The following is a 15,687-nucleotide window of genomic DNA, read 5'->3' as shown; positions in this document are numbered from 1 at the left end:
GGAATCCAGTAATCTTCTTCAAGTATTTAAAAGGGTGCCATATAAAGGATGGAGCAGAGTTGTTCTCTCTTACCCTGGAGGGACAGACCAGAACCAATGGGATGAAATTAATTCAAAAGAAATTCCATCTAAACCTCTGGAAGAAGTTCCTGACAGAGCAGTTTCTCAATGGAACAGGCTTCCCCGGAAGGTGGTGGGTTCTCCATCTTTGGAAATTTTTAAGCAGAGGCTGGAGAGCCATCTGACGGAGAGGCTGATTCTGTGAAGATTCAAGGGGGTAGCAGGTCACAGTGGATGAGCGATAGAGTTGTGTCCTGCAATATGCAGGGAGTTGGACTACATGACCAAAGAAGTACCTTCCAACTCTATGATTCTATGATTCTAAGAATCCTTTCTCCAACTTAAATAACTTTACCACTGGCGCAAGAATCACTTACTGGAAGAAGGCTCATTAGGCTACAGAATGGCTTCAGATTTTGGCAGATGTCTTTGTCTGCTGGTTCTCTGTCCCTGTCAACTGAATCCTAACCAAGTCCTATGTCATTTCCATGTCCCGAGGGCTGGACTTTCTTCTGGGCAGCCATGGTACGAAGAAGAAGCAATGGACATACCTTGCCTGGGATAACAAACTATCACAAGCAGTCATGGTTATGGCTAAAAACAGGAATTGAAAGTAAGGTTTCAAGGCACTAGAAGGGTGTGAAAGCCATGTAAGGATGAAGGGATTGTTCTGAGCCCATGCTTAACAATCCAAGCCTTTCACTCCACATGGCGGGCTGTAATTTCTCAGCACGTCTCCAGACCTCATCTGGAATCCATTACAAATGCAAACGTCCTCCCTAGGAGATGCCTCTTCCTAGAAGTGCTTCCCCCACATCTGCTATCTGCCCCTAGATTGGGGTGGTTACAGATGACCTGGTTTCCTATGACCTGTCAACATCTCAGTTGTGCAGAGATAACCATAGCAGATGAAATAACAACAGAGTTTGTTCTGGGCATGGTTTGGTTGGAAGATGGGCCATTTTTGCAAAGCACCTACAGAGGCCTTGTAAACCCAAGCAGCAGATGGTGTGTGTGTGTTCCTGAGCTTTATTTCAGACTACAGGTGATTAATCTTATGGATGAATGGTAGCCTTGAGTCCTTCCCTCTGACATCTAGTCTTCTAGAAAGCTTTGCACACAGAGCAGTTGTTAGGCCCCAAGAGTTACCACTTTGCTGTGCAAAGCAAAATGCAGCTGCAAACATTCCTCTTTATTTCTAGTTCACTGTAAGCAAGAGTGGTTAAGGCTAGGGACAGCCTACCCAGAAAGCTTTGCGTTCCAGAAATAGACAAAGGGCCATTCCGCACGACTTCAATGTTCCAAAAGGCTTCCAAATTGTAAACGCTACTAATTTGCAGTTATGCATGACGTCGCACACAATCTGCCACACTCCTGAAACCGATCCGCAAAAAGCGATTCGTTGTAGCGCTTAAAGGATTCACCCTCTGAAAAGTGCCACACTCTTGCAAACAATCTGCAACAGTAGCGAAAAAGACCTGTGCGTTCCCATTGTTGCGTTTCCAGCCAAGTCCCTCCCCCTGGCTCTCTCCTCTGAACTTCTGGCGAGGCGATCGCCATTTTTTTTTTTCTTGGAGCAAGCAGAAAGCTATGAACCGGCGAGCCTTCATTCACCCAACAAGGCTTCTCCAGCTACAGTCCCTCCACAGAGCTGCTTTAAAGCTCCCCTCAAGTCACCAAGCACAACACAGCCCCGTTTGCAAGTTCCCTTTATTTTCAGCCGAAAATCACGCCCGTTTGATTGATGGCCAGGGGCGGGACAAAGCACAGAAAAAATTGCTTCCTTTCTAGCCATTTTTGCTGAGACCGGAATCCTGTGGGAAATGATTGAAACGCAACTGGATTCCACTACAAAGGCAGGTATGCATAACACAGAATAGCATTTCCGATTTCAGGAACCAAGTGGCAACATTGGTCCTTGTGCGGAATGGGCCTAACAGTTGACACTAGGTGAGGTCAACTTCATCCAAGAGACTTTTGGGCTGTCACAAGAGTGATGCAATTAATCTGCACAAAGCAGGGGCTGGATTGTGCTTCCTCACCCCCTCCCCGGCACAACAAGAACAAAGGAATAGATTAGACTTGGCTAATCTCCCACCTAACCTACCTGAAAGTATTATTTCCCTTTATGTCTCTCCCTGATGAAGTCATGCCTCCAGTAGCTGCTGGTCTATCAAACTCCCATTAGGGTCTGCCATACCTAGGCATCCCTCCTGGTCCAAAATGCAGACGTGGCCAACATCTAGGACCTGCCTAGAGCATCACATCATTCTGAAGCCTATGGGTTGGTATCCCTTGTGAAAGCACCGGGTCATGTCTGACCCTTGGGGTGATGCCCTCTAGCGTTTTCATGGCAGACTCAATACGGGGTGGTTTGCCAGTGCCTTTCCCAGTCATTACCGCTTACCCCCCAGCAAGCTGGGTACTCATTTTACCAACCTCGGAAGGATGGAAGGCTGAGTCAACCTTGAGCCGGCTGCTGGGATCGAACTCCCAGCCTCACGGTCAGAGCTTCAGAAAGCATGTCAGGTGCCTTACCACCTAGTATTAATACTTGGAGAGGTAGTTTTCAGTCTTTGCCTGCTCAGTGGAGCAAGATCTTCTTGCAGCTCCATGATGAATATTCCAGGTATTTAACTAATTCATTCATTAATTAATATTTTGATTTTTACCCAGCCACTCTTGGCAAGTGTTGTCTCGTGGCGGCTTACAATATAGGAACAATAAAACACAATAAGCCCATAAACACACCTCCCCCATTAAAACAACATCAGCAGTATCAAAGATGGTGGTATAAAGTTATCCTAAGGATTGAGGATCCTATTGTACAGGGTCCTAGCCTGGTCCAGATTGTTAACAAGCACCAGTGCAACAGCAACAGTTGTAGCACTGACCTGGGACAAGGTCAGCCGGGGCTTTGTTGTAGTTGAATTAGGACTAGGAAACCCAAATTCAAACGACCCCTCCCAAGATAGGCAATTTGTCAAGGGTTCTTCATTCAGTTACCAGGCTGGGGGGCAGCAGTGTGTGCAAGTCAGGTTAGTAAAAAGAAAGAAAGAAAGAAAGAAAGAAAGAAAGAAAGAAAGAAAGAAAGAAAGAAAGAAAGAAAGAAAGAAAGAAAGAAAGAAAGAAAGAAAGAAAGAAAGAGATACTGATTGGTGATCTGTTTATCTGAGATTTTACAGCCATGTATTTTTCCCCTCAGACAGGATAAGAAAGCACTTAAAAACAAAAGACATTTCACAAGACACCTCCAAGTGGAATGTGTTTTGAGAGGTGCCTTAATGGTATAAATGTTTTATAACTTTTTAAATAGCCAAGCAGAATGAAGTTTGGGCACGAGAAACCTGAGCTATGTTTCATAGCAGACTTTTTTTTAAAGGTCCAAACTTGATGTGTTTCAATAACAGGGGGGAAGGAGCAGAGAAAGCTGACTGATACCAGATGGCATGACTGGGATAAAAAAAATCGGAAACATGCCAGGCTTTTTAACATTTAGGGCCAAAGAGCAGCAATCTGCAGGAAAAATTAAACCTGTGGTGATGGAAGCCGGGGAGAAACTGGGCATTACTGATGGGTGTTTTTCGAACTGGGTTTGACTCTGGAATATAGAATCCAAAGCCGGTCTTTGGAGATGCAGCATACCATTTTTCAAAATAAATAATAGTCCTTTTTTTTTCTTAATAGTCTTTTTTTCTGCAAGAAGTTATCAGATTCAGCTTTGTCACAACAGTAGAGAGGCAATTGGCCAGGACCATTAAGGCATAAATAATCCGCAAACTATCTGGTGTCCAACTACCATCACAACTTGGGCAGCAGATCTAAGCTGGAGGTATTTTGCACGGAGCCAAATAAAACAGTTTAAAAAACAACCAGTTTAGACCGCTTTATTATATTACAATCGTTGTTCTGCATTGAATATACTCTGTTGAAAAACTACGCTGCAATGCTTTCTGCATGGAACAATTCATAGCCCTGCCCACTGTAGATCTGCCAACTCCACTTGCTAGACTCTATTAGAAACTCAGTCACATGCTTTGTTCTCTGATACAGTCACTAATCTGCATAACCAAGGAAGCTCTGCATGACTAATAGAGCGCCGGAGGCAGGCAGGGAGTGAAATAAATCAGCTTTTAGCCTCTTTCAGAAATGACAATGAAGAGATACTGTAAGCAGAAAGACACGGTTGACCATGCAAAGCAAAATCAGTTTTGTGGAGTAAATTCACTCTCCTGTGCAGAGATCAGAAAAACCATGATGTTTTTTGTGAGTTTCCATCAGCTTTTCCTTTGTGCAAAAGAGGCTCTGGACTACTTGGTGGTAAGTCCCAGTTAATTCATTTGGGCTTACTCCCAGGAAAGTGTGCATAAGGTTGCAGCCTTCATCTTGAGCACTAGTACATAGTGGGATCAATAAGGTATGGAGTTGCCCGTGGAGTGAACATCAGTTATTATATTACACCTACTGAACTAGAACACACAGCCCACCACCCGGACTTATATCTTGTCCAAGGTTTTCCCTAAAGCTTGTGATTGGCTCCATGAGAGTTCCCAGGTTCAAACAAATTGGTCCCTTCAAACAACCCAGTGGCAGGAACAGATCCTGCATGTTAACCGATGGCATTAAATGTCCTCAGTGTTTATTTGAGTTCTAGTCCGTTCTGCAGATCCACTTCAATGTGTACACAACAAGCACTTGTTTAGCATCAGCAGAAAGCTCCAGGTATTCAGATCCCCTTTCGGCTCTTGAAGTCAGTCTCAAGAAATCACCCCTTTATCCATGGTTCAAGGCATAAAACAACATGTCCTTTATGCACGTGAGAAGAAGAAGGGCGGGGGTTTTGTGCCTTCCTTTTTATGGCCCGAAGAAGGCTCAAAGCGGCTTACAATCGCTTACCTTTCCTCTCCCCGCAACAGACATTCTGTGAGGTAGGTGGGGTTGAGAGAGCCTTGAGAGAACTGTGACTGGCCCAAGGTCACCCAGCTGGCTACATGTGGAGGAGAGAAGAATCAAACTCAGCTCTCCATATTAGAGGCCACCACTCTTAACCACAGTACCAAGATGGCTCTCTCATGAGTCAATAATATGTTCCCTGAGAGAATGGAGCAATATTTGTTCTTGGTGTTTGTAGTGGTTAGGATTAGGACACTGAGTGTTGTGGTTAAGAGCAGTAGCTTCTAATCTGGCAAGCCGGGTTTGATTCCCCGCTCCCCCTCCACATGCAGCCAGCTGGGTAACCTTGGGCTTGCCACAGCACTGATAAAGCTGTTCTGACCAAGTAGTAATATCAAGGCTCTCTCAGCCTCACCCACCTCACAGGGTGTCTGTTGTGGAGAGAGGAAAGGGTAGAAGATTGTAAGCCGCATCGAGACTCCTTCGGGTAGAGAAAAGCAGCATATAAGAACCAGCTCTTCTTCTGCTGCGTCTTTAAAAAGGCCTCAGCAAGTTAATGGCTCTAGAGACAAATGTGAGCCTTTAAAATCTTTAATTCCAGATGTATTTGAAGGTAGGAATACTAGAACAGCCAGTATGTGGTGGGGACGGCATGCAAAGGTTCTTATGGTACCAAAGGGCTTCTTAGAGATGCTATACAGGGAGGGGGATGTTAGAGGTGAACCGTTGCCAGTAATTCTAGGGTAATTACAACCCAGCCATGCACACTCTAAACTAGCCCAGTCCTCCGGGACATCTCCAGTCCTTAAAGAGGTTCCGAAGATGATGGACAAGGGCTGTGCAAGTTCTCTGGAAAGTTCTTTGAGCACTCTCGGGTGCATTTCATCTGGCCCAAGAGATATAACAAGAGCTTCCTTAGAGTGCCTCCTTGTTGAATTTTGTTGTGAAATGAATAATTAGTTTGTTGCCATTTAAAACTCAAAGAAAGAAGCTGTTTTAGGAGCCGAGTCTTTGGTTGTTTTAAGCTAGATGGAGAAAATACTGAGACGAGCAAATGGGGTCATTGGGTTGCTGATCTTCAGGGGTGGCCTGGAGATCTCCCAGAATTACAAGAAATCTTTGGAAAGCAAGGATCAGTCCCCCAGGAGAATAGACTGCCCTTGTAACCCAATGAGCATTATTGGCCATTATAGCCTCCCATCTCCAAATCTTGCCCTCTCAAACTTCTACTATGCAAATCTTCAAGAATTAACCAATCTGGAGTTGAGGGGGGGGGGACTTCCAAGGCCTTCAAGAAACTCTAGTTTTTAATGAAACACTGACATAGTTATCCTGCTGAGGTTTAAATATTAGTTTAAAAGTTAGCTTTGTTTCCAGGGCAAGGACTAAAAATAGACTTCAGCTTAATGTGCATATGCTCAGACTCTTTGTATACTATAAGCACATTTGGAATGCAAAGGGAGTTTGTTCTTACAGTTATAAATTTTTGTTACTGAAGAGCCTGTGCAGAAGGCGGGGGCTTCTAACGGTAAGCCAACTTTAATATATTTAAACATATAAACATTTAAACATATGTATTTTTTATTTTGGAAAACATCCTCAAAATGGAAATAACATAGCTGCACATCTCGGTTTGGAGTGCAGAAAAATTTGTTGCTGAAGCTCTAAAATAGCACATAGTAACTTCTTCAAGATGGAGGCCCCAAATACGTACCACTCCACAGCAGAAGCTCCAATCAATGCAGAAATGGGTGTCATCAGTGCCCGGATGCCTCCTTCCGGCATCATTTGCTCTATTGCTCCCCCCTCCTGCCCTACTTGCACATTTTTCAGGACCCCACCACCCATGCCTCCCCCTTTCAAGAGCCTTCTTTCTTTTTCCAAGTAATGTTGTAGATCTACAGTGCAGTGTGGTAAAGAAAGGAAGAATGACTTTGAAAGGGCTAAAAAGGTACAGGGAGAATACAGAGCTGAGCTCCATCATTTTGAAGGTGGAATTTAGCTCCTCCCAATATAGGGGACTGCTCCCTGGATGCTCCTCCCTCTACCATCCTGTAGTTTCCCCTTTACTTCAGAGCAAATGGCCTTTATATTTTCTCCAGAGAAAAGGGGAGAAGAGGGAGTCAGACAAGAATTCACACGGTGATTAATATATCACCTAGATCAGGGGTAGTCAACCTGTGGTCCTTCAGATGTTCATGGACTACAATTCCCATGAGCCCCTGCCAGCGTTTGCTGGCAGGGGCTCATGGGAATTGTAGTCCATGAACATCTGGAGGACCACAGGTTGACTACCCCTGACCTAGATGTTCCCCTATACTATGGGGGGGAGGGAGCTTTCTGCTGTTGATATGGTTAAACCCACTTCTGAGGAGCTGGGCATATTTAGACTGGCTGGTTTAACGTGTTCATTTTAGAATTCTATTCATTGTAGGTCAGAATCAGTCCTCTTCTCAGAGCCATTCTGCACCTGATTAAAGAAATGAGAGTCTTACCTTTTCAAACCTCGTATTTTTGGCGTTTTGCATGATGTCGTAAGCATCCAGGGTGTTTCCGCACAAGGACCAATGTTGCCAGTTGGTTCCACAAAGCGGAAACGCTATTTTAAATAGTGGAATCTCAGTGTTACGCATACCTGCATTTGTAGTGGAATTCAGTAGTGTTTCATTCGTTCCCCACAGGTTTCCGGTCTCGCAGGAATCGCTTGAAAGGAAGTGATTTTTTCTGTGTTTTGTCCTGCCCCTGGCCGTCAATCAAACGAGGAGCCAATGGGCGGTTGTTATCATGCTCCGGAAAAGCCTCTTTCCCTTTAAGCACAGGTTTAAAAAAAAAAAACGTTCCAACGAATATGCGTTGATTCGTTGCAACGGAGAGACCCATCTAGCTGGCGTGTGAGCTGGCGATTCATCATTACCATGCTCCCCCAAGTGAAAAAAAAATCCCCCCCACACGTGTGTGATTTTCTGCCAAAAATAAAAGGAACTTGCAAACAGGGGGGCTGTGTTGTGCTTGGGGACTTAGGGGAGCTTGAAAGCACTTCTGTGGAGGGACTGTAGCCGGAGAAGCCTCGCTGGGTGAATGAAGCTTCGCTGGTTCGTTGTTTTCCCCGCTCGCTCCGAGGGAAAAAAAATGGCGATCGCTTCGCCGGAAGTTCGGAGGAGAGAGCCAGGGGGAGGGACAATGAGAATGCACGTGTCTTTTTCGCTAGTGTTGCAGATTGTTTGCAAGAGTGTAGCACTTTTCGAAGGGTGAATCCACTTTACCCGATTTCCCTAGAAGCGCTACAACGAATCACTTTTTGCAGAACTATTGCAGGAATGTTGCAGATTGTGTGTGACGTCATGTGGAACTGCAAATTAGTAGCGGTTACCATATGTAAGCCTTCTGCTACATTAAACTTGTGCGGAATGGCCCCCAGTGTTACATCTGCAAACCGGCAGCAACATCCTCCATTTTAAAGTGCTTGCAGGGGAATCCAGAAAACTGGATTACCTCTGCCATTTAGCGCTAGCAGGATGAGAGCAGCCAGCAAGACGCACAAGACACGTGCATTACCAAAGTGGCTGAAGTAGCGAGATCTCCAGCTCCAGTGCCCACCCTTGAGCCTTCCTCTCTCCCTTTTAACCCAGAACGGGGCTTTCCTTTTTTAAAGACTGCCTGGAGCAATGAATAGACACATAATTGCCCAGCACAAAATAAACTTTTCCCCATCAGTTTGCCCATAAAGCATGCCTCTTCCACACCAAAAAATAAAAATCCCCCCCCCCATTTTCTTTTAAAGGTTCAAGCCTCCGGATTGCAAGAGGGCTTGCAGTAAAAGGAGCCCTATGCGTCTATGCATATGCATTTAAATGCAGAAGTCTAAAAATTTAGCTTGCAGTCCCTTTAAAAGAGGGAGAAAGGTGATTGGCTGCCTGTCTTGATTGACAGTGGGAAGAGAGGAGCATGTATAGCACGTTCCCCCTTTTTGTCATTTCAAGCAGGTGTGTGAAATAGCAGGAAGTGCTAGACAACAGCAGAGGAGCCAGAAGGTGAAGAATTCTGGGCAGTGCAGTTTTTTTTTAGCGTTACGCCATTGCACTGGCCTAATGCTGCTTTTTTTTTTCCTTCTGTGTGGAATGGTTCTCAGTATTCCTGACAGGCTGTGTTATATGATCTGGAAATTCCAACAGGAACATCATGTCTACAGATTCAGAGATGGCAACCAACCGGTTGAAAGAGGCGATTGGTAAGATGAGGACTGGTAGGAGTTGGGAAGGGAGGATTTGTGGTTTAGGTTTTCTTGTACTTTTCTCGTCTTTTAATCTATTGTTGTGAGCCGCTGCAAGCTGGCAGGTCTCAGAGCAGCGGCATACAAATGTAATTCTAAAATAAAACAAAGCTGCCATCGTTTCTCACTGGAAGATATTCATTTGATGCAAAAGGTATCCACCATCTGTTTTCTTTCTTCCCTCGACAGGGCCAGAATTCTCCTTAAAACAAGGATCTCCACGCAGGCAACTGCAGTCTACGTGGCACCGAGTGCATTGAACTGTTTGATAAAGCCCAAAATGCGTGAGATTGGCCAAGCGCGTGCAGAGGCCGACCACAAATACCCGAGGCAGTTTTTTAAAAAACCGCAAGCAAGCCAAACATTGTGTAGGTCAGTTCTCTTGTGCGGCACGTTTGTTTTTAAACCGAGGTTCCGCATGGGAAGCACGTTGCTATGGATTCTCAAACAAAAAATAAAAATGCGGATTTTAAAAGGCCAGAGAGCTGCAATATTTAAGTCATCGAAAACATCCATCATTTTTATTGCAGGACCTTTCCTGGTGAACGTGCTTCGCTTCATCCTCAAGATGAAGACGGCCTTCTCCAGTTCAGGAGAGAGCCAAAGCGCTGTTTTGTCTCATTAGAAAGGGAGATAACTCACTCGGTTGGAGGGCAGCCAAACCCATGAGATTTTATGCTAAAGGAAATGGGAGAAAGTTCAGATAGGTTTTGTTTGGAAACCTTGCTGTAACTGTTGCTATTTTGGTTATAATACCCAAAGATCCACAGGGAGAAATGAGTGATGGCCAGATATATATTTTCTGGCTCTGGCGAGCCAGCATTTGAGATTGTACATATTTAACTTTGACTGGTCCATCATTTAGGCGCATTTATTTTTTAATCTTGTTTTAAAAATCAAATTTAGGCTATTTCGCAATAAACACACGCCGGTGCCTTTTGCAGAATCACCCATTTGGCTATTGAGGTTGGCAGCGGTTCCCCCAGATATAGGGTAGAGGTTTTTCACCATACCTACAACTTGGCCCTTTTACCTAGAGGTGCTGGGAATTGAACCTGAGGTTTGCTGTATGCAGGGCCATGGGTCCAAAGTATTGTCTAATCTGGCTGAGAGCAGCTCAAGCGGGACTCTTTGGCATCACTTGCTACCTGACCCTTTTGGCTGAGAATGCCATGAACTGAACGTTACGTTCTGTGTGCAAAGTTATACTCTACGTTTTGTTGTTGTTGTTGGTATCCAAGTTGTGTCCGACCCATCGCGACCCCATGGACAATGATCCTCCAGGCCTTCCTGTCCTCTACCTTTCCCCGGAGTCCATTTAAGCTTGCATCGACTGCTTCAGTGACTCCATCCAGCCACCTCATTCTCTGTCGTCCCCTTCTTCTTTTGCCCTCAATCGCTCCCAGCATTAGACTCTTCCCCAGGGAGTCCTTCCTTCTCATGAGGTGGCCAAAGTATTTGAGTTTCATCTTCCGGATCTGGCCTTCTAAGGAGCAGTCAGGGCTGATCTCCTCTAGGACTGACCGGTTTGTTCGCCTTGCAGTCCAAGGGACTCGCAAGAGTCTTCTCCAGCACCAGAGTTCAAAAGCCTCAATTATCTGATGCTCGGCCTTCCTTATGATCCAACTTTTGCAGCGATATATTGCAACTGGGAAGACCATAGCCTTGACTAGACAGATGCACTTTTGTTGGCAGGGTGATGTCTCTGCTTTTTAGGATGCTGTCTAGATTTGCCATAGCTTTCCTCCCCAGGAGCAAGCGTCTTTTAATTTCTTTGCTGCAGTTCCCATCTGCAGTGATCTTGGAGACCAGGAAAATAAAATCCGTCACTACCTCCATTTCTTCCACTCAACGCTTAGAGAACAAAAAAGACAAATAGAATTTTAAAATCCACCTCCACATCCTTGAACACCACCCATGTTAGAATCAACAAGGAGAAACTTTCTTTTTAAAAAGTGAGTGGAGATCTTAACTTTCCTTGGAATGAGAAAGCTCCCCATCAGTTCATAGTTTGCAAGGGTAACTCTAACAGACTCTCCATCCAAAGTCCCAAGATAAAAGGTAGAGTCAGATGGGAGGAAAAATTCCATGTAAGATTAAAAGTCATGTGCCATTTTTCGTGTGCAGTTGTCACAAAGAATTGTGTTAGAGTTGCATAAAGTGAGCGGGGAACACTTGGAATGAAGAGTCAGAAAATAGCCTGAAAATAAAGACTTAAATCCGGAAGCAGAAGCGGAATCAAATGTTTGTATCAAAACCGGGAACTAGAAAAATGTGGTAGCAGTAGTGACACTAGCTATGGTGAGAATCAGGGTTTTTTTGGCAATGAAACATGGTGGGTTTGAATATTGGGGAGGTACAATATTATCAAGAGCCTCTTGTGGTGCAGGGTGGTAAGGCAGCAGACATGCTATCTGAAGCTGTCTGCCCATGAGGTTGGGAGTTCAATCCCAGCAGCTGGCTCAAGGTCGACTCAGCCTTCCATCCTTCCGAGGTCGGTAAAAAGAGCACCCAGCTTGCTGGGGGGTAAACAGTAATGACTGGGGAAGGCACTGGCAAACCACCATGTATTGAGTCTGCCATGAAAACGCTAGAGGGCGTCACCCCAAGGGTCAGACATGACCTGGTTCTTGCACAGGGGTACCTTTACCTTTTACAATATTATCTTGTGGGATGAAAACTGCAGTGTATCTCAACAAGGGCACATTTTGTAGATGGGTGCACATGTGTGTGCACCAACAAGTAACAACTGACGTATAGCAACCCCATAGGGTTTCCAAGGCGAGAGGCTGTTTGCCATTGCTTGCCTCTGGATTTCCTTGGAGGTCGCCTGTCCAAATACTAGCCCAAGCCAACTCTGCTTAGCTTTTGAGAGCTGAGAAGATTGGGCACATTTACCACATGTAAAAACAAACAGTAACCTCGAAAGACCCTTTTGAAAATTTATTAACATGGCAAGACCGATGGAGACAACCTGCAGCTACATTTAGGTTCTTTAATTTCCTAGTGAAAAGAGCACACAAAAAATGACCGCCAGTCACTGGTCATCGAATGTTTCATGTTCCAACACTGCCATCAAGTGGCCATCGGTAACCTCTGTGAATTAATTGGGCTGAGACTCATGAAAACTCATGTGGAACGAAAAGTTGCTGGCCTTTAAAGTGACACTGGAGTGCTGTTCTATGAGGGTGGGATCCAATTCTAACCATCTTAATTTGTTTTCACCAACATATTTTCCATTTGAGGTATCCTAGTGGTGGAAATGTGATCGAATAGTTGGGAAAGAGAGAAGAATGCTGTTCTAACTGGCTTGCTAGACTGTCATGCAGGGGTGGAGCATCTGCTTTGCATGTAGAAGATCCCAAATTCAAATCCTTAATCTCTGGCACCTTTCGTTACAAGGAGCAGATAGCGGAAAGACCTGAAGCCTTGGAGACCAGTTGCTAATCAAAGCAGACAGTATCAGTCTTGAAAGACCTGGTGTAGGACAATTCTGTTAGAGAGGTTCCTCAGTGGAACAGGCTTCCTCGGGAGGTGGTGGGTTCTCCATCTTTGGAGATTTTTAAACAGAGGCTGGATAGCCATCTGACAGAGAGGCTGATTCTGTGAAGATTCAAGGGAGTGGCAGGTTAGTGTGGATGAGCGATAGGTATGTGAGTGTCCTGCATAGTGCAGGGGGTTGGACTAGATGACCCATGAGGTACCTCCCAACTCTATGATGCTATGATTCTCAAGTTCCTGACAGTTAGAGCGGTTTCTCAGTGGAACAGCCTTCCTCAGGAGGTGGTGGGTTCTCCATCTTTGGAGATTTTTAAACAGAGGCTGGATAGCCATCTGACAGAGAGGCTGATTCTGTGAAGGCTTAATGGGGTGGCAGGTTACAGGGGATGAGTGATAGGTCATCTAGTCCAACCCCCTGTCCTGCATAGGGCAGGGGGTTGGACTAGATGACCCATGAGGTCCCTTTCCAACTCTATGATTCTATGATTCTAATTCGCTAGCAGAGGATGCGTTGATGGCTACTGGCACAGACAGCTTTAAAAGGGTATTAGACAGATTCATGGCGCATAGGTCTATCAGTAACTGCTAGTGTCGGTGATTAAAGGAAACCTCCACATTCAGAGACAGTAAATCTCTGGATCCCAGAGCCAGGAGGCAACATCAGGGGAAGGCCTCATCCTCTATGCCCTGTTGTTACATCTCCAGAGGAATTGGTTGGCTACCATCTGATACAGATGCTGGACTAGATGGACCACTAATCTGATCCTGCAGGGATCATCTTATTTCTTCTCAGGTTATCTTCGTGAGTTTTGTAGGATGGAAACTCCATCACAGTAGATCAGCGATTGGGATGTGTGTGTCCTGCATAATGCAGGGGGTTGGACTAGATAACCCATGAGGTCCCTTCCAACTCTATTAAAAAAAAAAAAAAACTTTTCCACTGTTTGACCAGGTCCCACATTATGAATGCCCTGGGGATGGCATCTAGAAGAGCTTGCGTTTGGTGAATGGATTATTAATCTAGCCATAAAGGCCAAAAATACCTCCTGCATGGAATATCGCCATCGTAGTGTGAATCTACCAGATGGAATGTGGTCTGTGACCACATGTTGCAGATAAGCTATATTTGATAGCATCTCCTTGGCAAGAGTGATGTGGTCCTTGGCTCTTCCACATGTCAAAGGCCATGCATTGTACTGTGATATCTATAGTAAAATTAGCTTACAAAAGCTTATTCCTATGCTTCCCATAAGATCAGGGAAATGCAGTGCCAAATGATTCATTGGACTCATGGGCGGGGGAGGGAGGACCCCATCTGCTAGCTGTTATCAACCAGTTCCATGTTTGAGGATGGGAGATACTTCCAAGTACAGGCTAATCTATGTCATTTGGCTTTCTAAACTTACCCCTTTTGGGAGAAAACCATTGAGTATATTAAAAATATCCATGGACGGTATGTTTGGTCTCGTATCAGCCACTTTCAAAAACCCCTGGAGATTAGGAGAGCTCCACTTGCCAAGAGGAATTACATCTGTATGGGTGAGTAGGCACAAAAGTCATGACATTAGTAGGACTGGCTAGAAGGCAAGAGGAACCTCAGGGATGTCAACCTCCAAATGGGACCTGGGGAGCCCCTGGAATTACATCTCATCTCTAGACTACAGAGAGGCTTCTCTTACCCAGGCTCAACCCCCCCAAATCTACAGGAGTTTCCCAAACTGGATCTGGCCACCCTACCTCCTCACCCCCTGCTGATGGCCAAGAGAGATTGGGCAACCCCACTTCCAGCTAGGAACAAAGTGGTATTCAGTGAGATCCATAGACACAAATGTTGTAGTGAGGGGCCAAAAGGGGTAGGGAATCCTTGTCAAATGGACAGAATCTAAATCTGGGCAGCCTCATATTAACGCAATTGAAAACAAGCCATTGGCCCATAGCTTGGAAGAGGGGTCCATGAATTCATTCTACTGTGAAGACGTTTTAACAGATGTTTCTGTTCAACACAATGCGAGACTATTGGCTGTAGAAATCCCTCACTGAGAAGGCGGTTTGTAAGGGGGGAAAGTTCAGTCTTCAGTCCACGGAGACAGCTGAAACAACTTAATGTTTGTGTTTAACGTACTGCCCACTTGGGAGTGTGGTACACTTCATAAAATTGCTATCTTTGCTTTGGAACAATGGAGGCTTAGCTGGCAGCTTCCCCATCCATGTGTTCAGTTATGTTTTCTGACTGTGTTCCCTTGACCGCGTGGTCATGAGAGAAGGACTGAAGAAATATATATTGTTGTTGTTGTTGTTATGTGCGAAGTCGTGTCCGACCCATCGCGACCCCATGGACAATGATCCTCCAAGCCTTCCTGTCCTCTACCATTCCCCGGAGTCCATTTAAGTTTGCATTGACTGCTTCAGTGACTCCATCCAACCACCTCATTCTCTGTCGTCCCCTTCTTCTTTTGCTCCCAGCATTAGGCTCTTCTCCAGGGAGTCCTTCCTTCTCATGAAGTGGCCAAAGTATTTGAGTTTTATCTTCAGGATCTGGCCTTCTAAAGAGCAGTCAGGGTTGATCTCCTCTAGGACTGACCGGTTTGTTCGCCTTGCAGTCCAAGGGACTCGCAAGAGTCTTCTCCAGCACCAGAGTTCAAAAGCCTCAATTCTTTGACACTCGGCCTTCCTTATGGTCCAACTCTCGCAGCCATACATTGCAACTGGGAAGACCATAGCCTTGACTAAACGCACTTTTGTTGGCAGGGTGATGTCCCTGCTTTTTAGGATGCTGTCTAGATTTGCCATAGCTTTCCTCCCCAGGAGCAAGCGTCTTTTAATTTCTTTGCCGCAGTCCCCATCTGCAGTGATCTTGGAGCCCAGGAAAATAAAATCTGTCACTATCTCCATTTCTTCCCCATCTATTTGCCAGGAATTGAGAGGGCCGGATGCCATGATCTTCATTTTCTTGATGTTGAGTT

The sequence above is a fragment of the Paroedura picta genome, chromosome 2, assembly GCF_049243985.1.
Source record: "Paroedura picta isolate Pp20150507F chromosome 2, Ppicta_v3.0, whole genome shotgun sequence".
NCBI classification, from domain to species: Eukaryota; Metazoa; Chordata; class Lepidosauria; order Squamata; family Gekkonidae; genus Paroedura; species Paroedura picta.
The sequence above is the reverse complement of the archived record's forward strand: the minus strand, read 5'-3'. Positions refer to the sequence as shown.